This window comes from Sinohyriopsis cumingii, chromosome 5, assembly GCF_028554795.1.
Source record: "Sinohyriopsis cumingii isolate HCF-2022 chromosome 5, ASM2855479v2, whole genome shotgun sequence".
Taxonomy (NCBI): Eukaryota; Metazoa; Mollusca; class Bivalvia; order Unionida; family Unionidae; genus Sinohyriopsis; species Sinohyriopsis cumingii.
Window position 1 is genome coordinate 148,444,455 of NC_142965.1, and position 11,428 is coordinate 148,455,882.

An 11,428-nucleotide genomic window follows, 5' to 3' on the forward strand; every position below is an offset into this window, starting at 1 on the left:
TGCTACTGCTACTGTTATCGGAGTCAGCGCTGATAATACTATACCGGTGGATGCAACAAAAGTGGACACTGAATAAACTACAACACCAATGGCAACTGCACGCCGCTTCTATTTTTTTACTTTCACGGTATATTTGTCAATGATGGTTTTTAGCGCTGATTGCCATTCACGTACTTGATTATATCTAAATTTTTGGACTCTTGATTATGTCCCTAACTCTGTTAAGAACATTATTATTTTCCGCAGTAACCAATTGAGGCATTTCAGCAACAGATTCCAGACGCCACCAGTAAGATGTTGCGGTTAATTTATCATCAGTTGCTTCAAGTATAAATATTTCTTCGGTTCCGTTATTTAAGACAACAGACACAACCCCGGAAAACTTATCGGTTGAATGCTGCCAGGGATACGTTGTAAATATCTCACATTTTGCAGCACTGAACACAGACAGTCTATACACACCAGTAACTGTTGCGGTATGTTGGAGAGTTTTATTCTGCTGTGACCATGTTGCGAACCCGGATGCTACTGTGTATACTACGTTGGTGATCTGCTTGTGAGGAATTTTAATCAGATTAATTTTGTTAACTATATCAGGAATTCCACTTACGATGTCTTCGAGTGTTTTCTTAATTGTATCAATGTTCGTCTTTGTAAAGGGCTTACGTCGTAGTAGACTACCTTAGGTTGGGGTGGGGTGCACCCAGTATTATCTTTAATTATTACAGAAGACCCACCCTGGCTCGTTTTTGTTAGAAATTACCACAACTTAGCTTCCGACGAGTCTGATGACTACGATGCGCTCAAGAAGGCCCTTCTTTGTCATTATCGGCTTACTGCCGAAACATACCGTAAACTTTTTTGGGACTCGACGAAAAAGATGACGCAGTCCGACTCTCAATTCCACACCCGCATTCGAGGGTTATTAGAGAAGTGGATGAAGATGGCCGACGTCGAACGATCGTACGACGGGCTACCCGAGGTCATGCTCAAGGAGCATGTCCTGAGTACGTACCGTCGCGAGTTGACAGTCTTTCTAGCAGAGAGAGAACACCGGACGCTCGAAGAAATCTCTAGTATGGCGGAGAGGTAAGAGCAGGCCCACTTGAAAAGTGGAGGTTCCGGGGGCGCGGACCGACCCCGACCCACTGAGTCGCGCCTTGTGGGGGAGGGAGAGCTTGCTGTCCGTAACCGTCAGGTAGACGGGAAGTTCGAAAGGGGATCCTCAGGTAAGGATGCTACACATAGACCCGGACAGGCCTCACCCAAGAAAACCTACCCTGCAGGTCGGCGAGGGCCGTCGACGTATTTTCGACTGCAAGCGCCGGGGACATTTTGCCACGAACTGTCCAAAGGGCAGGCAGACCCAGTTGAATACCGTTGCTAGAAAGGAGAGCGAACCGGAGGCAAGCTGTAAACCAGTAAACCTTACATCCGCAACTGTCAACTGAGAAAGTGTCACTATCTTGTACGACACTGGGTGTAGCGTTCCAGCCCTTGTCGAAAAGAAATACGTGAAGCCTGAGGACTACACAGGGCGAGGTAATTGAAGTCCAGTACGCGAACAGCACGCGTGACTCGTTGCCAGTGGCTGTCATTGACCTCAATTCACCGTACGTGAAGAGGCAAATTGAAGCTGTGCTGTGGAAACCAGGTCCAAGAGTGGACAGACGAGACCGACTCCGATGGAAGTTACGTCGACACCGGTCACTAACGTACTTCCGGTCGAATTGAGGCAGCTTCAGCAGGAGGACGCAACTCTGGTGCAGTTGCACAAATACGCTGCAGAGAAAACGGAGAAGGAAACTCCAAATGACGCGGTGAAGTTTGCGCAAAAGAAAGGGATCTTGTATCTCCACGAACGGAAAGGCAGAGAACATTTTAAACAAGTCGTCGTGCCGAAAGAGAAGCGCGGCGAAGTGTTAAAACTCGCGCACGAAAGTCTCATGGGAGGACACATGGGAATTGCCAAGACGCGTGACCGTCTTATCAAAGAATTTTAATGGCCGGCGGTCCAGAGTGAAGTTAAGCGGTTCTGTCTCTCCTGTGACAAGTGTCACAGAATGGCACTGAAAACGACCCGTCCCCTTGAGGAGTACCCCCCCCCTTATCGACGAACCATTTCGACGCATCGCGATGGACTTAATCGGACCGATATTCTAACGGCCGTAGATTACGCTACACGCTATCCGGAGGCCGTCCCGTTGCGTAATATTGATTCTGATACCGTCGCGAGAGCGCTTTTTGGAAGTTGGTTAAGAGTCTGAGTGCCCGACGAGATCCTGACCGATCAAGGGACACAATTCATGAGTCGCCTGATGGCAGATGTAAACCGACTGATGTCGATTAAACACCTCACGACTACACCGTATCACCCCCAATGTAACGGACTGATCGAACGGTTTAACGGGACATTGAAGAACACGCTAAAGAAGCTGTGCAAAGGCCGCCTCAAAGATTTAGATCCGTACATTCCTGTAATGCTTTTCGCATATCGGGAAGTACCCCAGGCGAGTTTAGGCCTATCTCTCTTTGAACTCTTGTACGGGAGGACCGTACGTGGCCCAATCACCGGACTGAGACAGCTTTACGGACAATCACGCTGTCAAAGAGGTACATGCTACCTATCAGTACGTCGCGGATTTGCGAAACAAACTGGAGGAAGTTTGCTCACTCGCACAGGAGAACCTCAAGCGAGCGAAGGCGCGTCAAGCGAAGCATTACAACAAGCACGCAAAGCCACGCCTGTATGACGTAGGCGACAAGGTGTTGTTGCTGTTTCCCCAAGAACACAACAAGTTGCAAGTTTCTTGGAGGGGGCCGTACGTCGTAACCGGGAAAGTCGGAGGTCAAACCTATCGGATACGACTACCGACTAAGGAGAAGCTATGCTATATCAATCTCCTTAAGCGATACCGGGAAAGCCAGACCGTCAGCGATTTTGTCGTCGCCGAAGGCGACACGGAAGGGGCGAATACTGTCCCGAGCTATCCGTTAACGAGAGCTGAGACCCCTCGGACGTGGAGTGCGACCCAATGCTGACTACGGTACAGACGGAAGAGATAGAGACGTTGCTGGCTGGGTATTCCGATGTACTTACAGAAATACCCGGGGAACGCCACTCGTTGAGTTCGGGTTAAAGCTGTTGGACGACCGGCAAGCACAGGGAAACTCTACCCCTTTCCACACGCAAAACGACACGTCGTAATGGAGGAGACCCAGTAGATGATTGCTCTGGGAGTAATCGAGCCCGCCGACTCTCCGTACAGCTGTCCGGTAGTCCTAGTGCAGAAGAAGAATGGCACACATCGGTTTTGTGTCGACTACCTGAAGCTGAATCATGTGACGAAATTTCAAGTGGAGACGATATCTGACCCAAAACATATTTTCGTTTCTGTGTCGAAGGCGAAATTTTTCTCAAAGTTGGATTTGTCCAAGGGATATTGGCAAATCCCTGTGAGAAAGAAGGATAAGGCAAGGCTCGATTTTGCAACTCCCGATGCGACATACTATTGGTTGGTCATGCCATTTGGAGTCCAAAATGCATCCAGCTTCTTCACTAGAACGATGCGGAAGTTGTTGGAGCCCTTGCGCGATAGGAGTGTCCACAACTTCATAGATGATCTCTTGCTGGCCACAGAGACGTGGTGTGGACACCTCACTCTGCTAGCTAACGTCTTGGAGCGGCTAAGTCAGGAGGGATTGACGGCTCGCCCTTCCAAATGTCACCTGGGGTTCAAAACCATGGACTATTTGGGACACACCCTTAGTCAAGGCACGCTGTCCCCCGAAAAGTCAAAGGTGGAGCAGCGAGCAGCTGAGAAACGCCGCACAGCCCACCCCGAAAACTGAGATGAGATCATTCCTGGGATTGGCCGGGTATTACCGGAGGTATGTGGACAATTGTAGTGCGATCGCGGGGCCATTGTCTGACTGACCAAGAAACAGGCCCCGAGTAAAGTTATTTGGACAGGTGCGTGCGAGCACGCTTTCCAAATGCTAAAGGATAGGCTTACATCCGACGCGGTTGTCCGCCTACCAGATCTGTCCAAAGACTTCGTGCTTCGCACTGACGCATGCGACACAGGACTGGGAGCAGTACTGTTACAGGAGCGCGAGGGGACGCTTTTCCCTGTCGCGTACGGCAGTCGGAAATTGTCTGCTGCCGATAAGAACTATCGGAGAGGGTATGCCTCGGAATTGTGTTCAGAATATTACGGTTCGAGCGGTACTTTTACGGGCACAAGTTCATATTGGAAACTGACCACCAACCCCTCGCCTATCTCGCGCAGGCGAAATTGTCGAATGGACGCTTGATGCGATGGTCTCTGTTCTTACAGCAGTACCAGATGCAGATCAGATACGTGAAAGGAACAGGTAACGTAGGTGCTGATTTCATTAGTAGGAGCGCTTAAATGGCATAGATCGCTCTGTAAATAACCGTATGTTCTGTGCATTCGTGTCCGTAGTCAGCGTGTAGCGTCGCTATGATTTTTCCTTTCATTGCGTGTGTAATGCACATTTGCATTTGGAGTTAATTTGGGGGAATAAAATCCCGATTTTAATCTCAAGCGTGGTGGGGTTGTCACGTTATAAGTAAGGAACAATAGCCAGATTGCAACATGTATATGCTAGACTCTGAGGCTAATTATTCGCTTCATAAATGTTGCGAGGGTAAGCCGACATAAAAAAGATGGATGGGAAGCTAGTTGTATATAACATGGCCATAGGAACTTGTTACTGGCGCCTTATTCTGCTGCGTGCGATTCACAGGTAAGTGTCATGAATTGCCGGTGTTGGCTCAAAGGAGTATCAAGTGGGGGTCGTAAATCCACCCTGACAGACTGGCAGGGAGGGGGCAACGTCTGCTAATTATGTAGACCATGGGTGAATCGACATCCACTCGGAACTGAGCAAGGCGTGGCAACCATTGGAATCGAAAGTTTAAATCTAGTGTCTTGAAACTAAACGTCTGTAGGCGCTAAACCATCTTGCCGGAATTACATAAGGAAGTTATAAGCTACTCCGACGTCATTCGAAATTGGCGGGAAACATTGTTATTCTGGTAATTACAAGGAGCTTCGGAAAGGTCAGTGACTTATTTGCTCGATTGTCGCAATCTATTACGGAAAGATAATTGTACTTTAATTGTGTGCAGTATGTATACTTCATTACTAGAATCGTTAGTACGTAGAATTACCATTTGTAGGGTTTGATTCATTTGTATTATTTAATCTACATGCATATTTTGAGATATGAGCAATGTTTATGTAAAGAATTAATATTGTAATTCGCTATTTGGTTGATTCGTAGTAACCTCGTGGATTTTTTCATGTGATATTCTAGATTTGCAAATGTTGAATTGAATTAGAACTTTGTGTAATGGTTTCAGTGTGCAACATTAGTTAATAGGGGTATTTGACTATTTGTGTATACTTTGTAGGAGTATAATGTGTAAGGATATATCAGCGTCTGGATATGTGGATATCTGTGTACACTTTGTAGAAGTGCAATGTACAGAAATACGTCTGATTATGTGATATTGTTCTGTATAATAAGATTGAGAATCTATATATACCGATGTGATGAAATCTATTGATATATGCATGATAAGCAGTTGATAACGTGTATACCATACCAGAAAGTATGGGTATTTCGATGTGCACGAATGCGTGACCAAAGAAGGTAATGGCTTATCTGATGATAGATTGCTGTTTAGCGTGAGACTAGATAGCTAGAGGAATATACTAATGTCCTTGTGTATGTTCGAACAGGAAGCTTTTAGGGACCTGAGGAGCTGTAGGAGACAGAGAAGGGAAATACCCTGGTACAGTTGGTTTCGAGTCTGTGAGACAAGAAAAAGAGAGAACGGAAGTGGAGGAAGTGGAAGGGTGAAGGACGTGATTGTTGGACTGAAGGGGTACTGGGTACCAGTCAAGACATACTACAGATGAGTAGAAACACAGGACAGGAGGAAAATCTATCACACCAAGTCAGATGATGAAATAGGCCGTCACTTGGTCGAATGAAAGACGAGTGATAGGGTTTTGAATATTGAATTTCATTTGAGGAAGGGCTATCTGTAATTGAATGGCATTACATATGTTGTTTATTTGAATTTCACCTTTTCTGTATTCAGTAATTTAACTGTCTGCATCGCTCACTGGGGGCTCGGAGTTTTGCATCTCTATCACTACTTCCATTTCTAACAAAAACGAGTCAGGGTGGGTCTTCTGTAATAATTGAAGATAATACTGGGAGCACCTCATCCCAACTTAAGGTAGTCTACGACGAGACCCTTTACACTATTCCTCTCGAATTATATGTGAACACAACGAAAAATAACTCCTCATATTGATCTTAAGATACAAATTAATAATTTTGTTTCCGCAACTTTATATAAAACCTAAAAATCAATAAAAGGACCATGATGTAAGTCATTTCTACAAATTCTAAGCCAGTAAATAAGGCTAGAACCTGAAATAAAATATCGGTAAACAACTTATTTATAACTTACAAACAGGACAAAAAGCCTCAAGAGAATAGTCAGATAGACCAAACGACTACACTCAATTACGGACAAAGGTCAAGCGCCAATGGATTTAAATATGCATCACAGGTGCATAAATTCTTTCCCACTACATGTCAGGACAAATGATATAAATGATTTGTTCACACATTTAAGGGCTCTATCTAGTTTAATGGCACTGTATGTTTTATGCAAATAAAGCTGAGTGAGTATTGCAGACCATATAGCCACTATGGTTGATGCAAGACGAAGTAAAGATCACTTAATATGATTTACTAGATCCTTATATTTAATTAGAGTTATGTAATTTGATCCTAAACAAACCTCAAGATAGCTTGATGGGAGAATGTGTGACAGCCGCAGTGTTTCATCAACTTCCTCCCACTGATTTGGGAGTTTCTTCATTGTACACATAGGTTTGGGCCTGTTGGTATTAATGCTGCTTGCTTGCCTGGCCAATATGGTATATATGATTCCGTGATCCAAATATAGGTGAAGTGTTCCTGAAAGTCTTAAAATGATTCGTTAGTGTGGTGCCAAGGATATGGAATAGTTTCATGCGTGATAATGGTATCATTGAATAGTTAGGTTGTAGCTATTTAGAAGGAAATTGAATATATCTAGTGTCAATCGCCAATTGCCAACTGACCCATAACCTTATGGTTTATTCAAAAACGGCCGTCATAACACATGCGTCTGCTGCCCCAAAGACCGAAAGGGTGTGATATTTTTGCGAGGCGGTTTTCAACAATTCTGTAGAATGTTTAAAGATGGCTAAATATTGATACCAAGTTATGGATATACGATCATGGCGAACAAAAAGCTGGGGTTAGACATGTATCCACATAGACAAAACTAAAAGTGTGATAGGTGCTTTTACATCGTATTAACTGCGCAGTTTTCTTAAGTGAACCCTGAGCATTGGGTACCCCGACGGATTTGAATTTGTTAATGTGTCCTAATGCCATTTAATACAACAGAACACTCCACAACAGTAATATAGGACATTAACACAGTGAGTTTATTAACATGCCCTAGTGCCCTCTTATACCACAGTACACTCATCTACATAAAGATACGAAGTTGTCACAGACTTTGCAAGGACGATAAACTATTTTTATGAAACGTGTTTAGGCTCGAATAACATAAGAAAGAGTAAAAACAACAAGCTTCGAAAAATATAATAATTTATTTCCCTTGGAAAATACTGTAAAAATGCAAAAATATGAACATACAGTTTTAAGAACCAAATCCAAAAATAATCCAAGAATAATCCACGAATAAAATTTTAGAAGTCCTAATAATAAAATGTTCTAATGAATTCAAGTTCGAATCCCGACGAAGAATCTAAGATGGAAGGCGATGACGTATGCTGTAACCTGTACTGTTTTGAAGTCTACAGTTCCTTGTAGAAACACAAAAATTAATCCTCCGGTTTTGAAAATCAGCAAAAAAATTTTTTTTTTTAACAAATGTCTTTGTTCAAGAATTCTATATGAGCACAAAATATTTCCAGAGAAACGAATTAATCTTTTAGAATCCGAAAAATTAAAATGAAACTAAAAAACTCAAAACTAGTCACAACAGAAGAAAACAACTTGAGATCAAGTGTTTAAAACCCACATAACTCTGATCTCTCTCTCTCTTTCTCTAAACATCACTATTAATGCTAAGTATTTCGCAATTTTGGAAATGCCTAATTGCGAAATAGCGGATCACGTGATCATGTTTACATATAAAAATCACGTAGCCCCTGTATGTCCCTGATAAGAACCAATCATTTTACTCAGAGAAAAAAAGGTTGTTTACTTGACTCTCAGTCAAGGTGAGAAACTAAGTCAAAAATAGAAACAGTATTTCTGTCATTAGGTATTTAGGGAACGATTCAAGTCAAACTGAAATTTCTGGAAAACATCACATTCCTAGTAAACAAAATTACATTACATTGACATGTAAAGAAAATACAAAGATTCCAAAACCCAGAAACAATCAAATCAAATCAAACACTAATTAAATCAAATATAAATTAAATCAAATATACGTAACACTATACATTGGATAAGATTATCGTGGTTGGGGTAAGTTAAAATGAATGAATTCTAACGACCGGAAACACTTCTGCATCGTAAGTTTCCAAGGTTTGAACGGACACTGAGTTTTCAAAGAGCCTGTGTGCTTCTAAGTAGTGAAGGGGGTTAGATTAGCCTCAATGGGAATTAGCATTACAGACCCCCTTGGGTCAGATTAGCCTCAATGGAAATTTAACATGGAGAAAAATCGTGGGTCAGATTAGCCTCAATGGAAATTTAACATGGAGAAAAAATCGTGGGTCAGATTAGCCTCAATGGAAATTTAACATGGGAATAAATCGTGGGTTAATATACGTACAAGGGGAATTGAACATGGGATTTTTTTTTTTAAATTTTTTTTTTAAAAAAAAGGGGGTAGGCAATTGAAAGGCTATCTCTTTTCGAGAAATATGGGGCCCTGAAAAGGGCCTTTGGGTTTTCTTCTTCTTCTGCTTCTAATTTCTTCTTTTCCTCCACCAACTTCTTATTTTATCTCCAACACTCTTTCTCTTCTTTTCTTTCTTTTTTTTTCTCCTCCTCTTCTTCTTTCTACCTCTTCTCATTTTCTTCTTCTTTTTCAATTTTTTCGTTCCATGTTCTTATTCTTATCTTTTCCTCTTCATCCTCCTTCTCCTCCTTTATTTCCTTCATCACACCACTGATCATGTCCTTTGCTTTTCGTAAGTTGTTAATCTCCATTTTTACTCTATGCGGACTATAAGAATAGTGGTCTTCAACGAGTCGTACTAGCATTTGTTCTATCATGCCCAAATTGTCAAGGACGTCTTGCAATGATTGAAATTTATCCAGGTGGTTCGAAGCCATCTTCTCTGTAGAATGGTTTGAACGACGAATACTGTGGGTTCTTATACTTAAAGCGCGTACGTAAAGGAAAACATCCCCCTAAAACATAAAATTGATCTTACCTAGATCATGACCGAACAACGCGCGGACGTGAAGGAAAACATCCCCCTACTTTTTCATTTCATATAATAAAACCCAAACTATACTCTCCACATGCGCTAAGAAACCCATAATCTACTATTCACACCAACTTACGTGAGCACTTACAAACACAAACACACAAACACATTCACATACCCTTTTAAAAAGAGTTAGTGTTTATATTCACACTACTCTACCTACACATATTGGCAAATTGATGGTTATTTATTTTCTTGAGTATTGGGTAGCCCTGAAAAGGACTTTTTTTGGAACTTCAGAGGCACCTGGCTAATGGTGGCACCTTCCGGGTCTGGCACCACAGACACAACGCCTACTCCAATCATTGGTCCAATTGACTGAAGTTGTTGGAAGAGCTGACGAGGGTTGAGTGGCTTCACTATCCCACTCCTCCGTTTGCGGAATAGTCAACATTTCTTGTTCCCTTTGTCTTCTTTGTCTTCTATTCCTCATTCGAGGATGAACAATTGGTCTCCTTACCTCTTGTGGGTCCTGTACTTGTTCTTGTTGTGGTTGTAACTGTGGAGGTTCCATCACCCAGGGCTTCACCTCACATTTCTGTATCATGAACACGTGAGACCTTATCCCTCTCTTTTTTTCTTCCTCTTCTTCTTGCTCTATCCTGGCTTCTTCCACAAGGGCCTCTGCAACCAGCTCATTCAGGAGGCATCTGGCATACTCCAGATGCATCTGAAGTTCCATTAATTTAGTCAGTCTGCTGCTCATTTTTCTTGTGTTGATCAATCAACAAGGGTAGCTAGACTGCCCAGCGAGTTTCAATTTATAGTGAAAGCGCGGACGTGATGGAAAACATCCCCTAAAAACATAAAATTCATCTTACCTAGATCATGACCAAACAACGCGCGGACCTAAAAGAAACACTCACTCACTTTTTATGCTACCCATCACTATTTTAAAATTTTTTATTAACTACTTCAATAGACTATCCACATACGCAAAGCAATCCAATCTAACCCCAAATATACACCTCAAACACCAAAAAAGACATCATTTTAATCTACTATCCATACCAACGTACTTGATCACTTACAAACACAAACACACAAACACACAAACACATACCCTCACATTTTTTAAAAAAGAGTTAGTGTTTATATTCACACTACTCTACCTACACATTGGCAAATGGATAGTTATTTCTTTTCTAGAGTATTGGGTAGCCCTGAAAAGGGCTGTTTTTTTGTTTGCTATGGCATTCTTTTTAGTTTCTAAGAATGCGATGTCCTCTGAGGATTGACTTTCTGGCGATAGGTCTGCTTCTTCGGAAAGAGAAGAACTCTTTGGTGTCGATACGACAATCGACAAAGCCTCTGTCAGCTTCAGGTTGTTGCTGCTGTTGTTGTTGTTGCTGCTGTTGCTGCTGTTGCTGCTGTCTCTGAAGTCTGTACTTCTCTGTCCATTCTTCTTTTTCCCTGTTCATTTCTTCTCTGAAAAGCTCTTCTATCAGGTCTTCAGTGATTTTTAACATTCTCACATTCTCTATTTCTTCTGGCTTCGGTATCAGACTGTGTCTGACCCTATGCAAATTCACGTAGGCTTCGTTGAGCTTAGCTAGTTTGGAACACATCTTCTTAGGAGGATGAGTCGACAATGGATGGTTAGACTGGAAACAAACTGGTTCTTAAAGTCAAAGCGCGGACGTGAAGGAAAACACCCCCACACGGTTTTCGAGCCGCAACGTTCATGAGAGGGATAGTAAGAAATGAAAGAGCATCAATCCAACATTCTTATAGCTAAACAAAAGACAAAGGCATTTTTTTCAAAACACAACATTTTTTATTGAAAAATCACTTAACACTAAACAACTCTAACATTTTTAACATCAATCCAACAATATAACATCAAA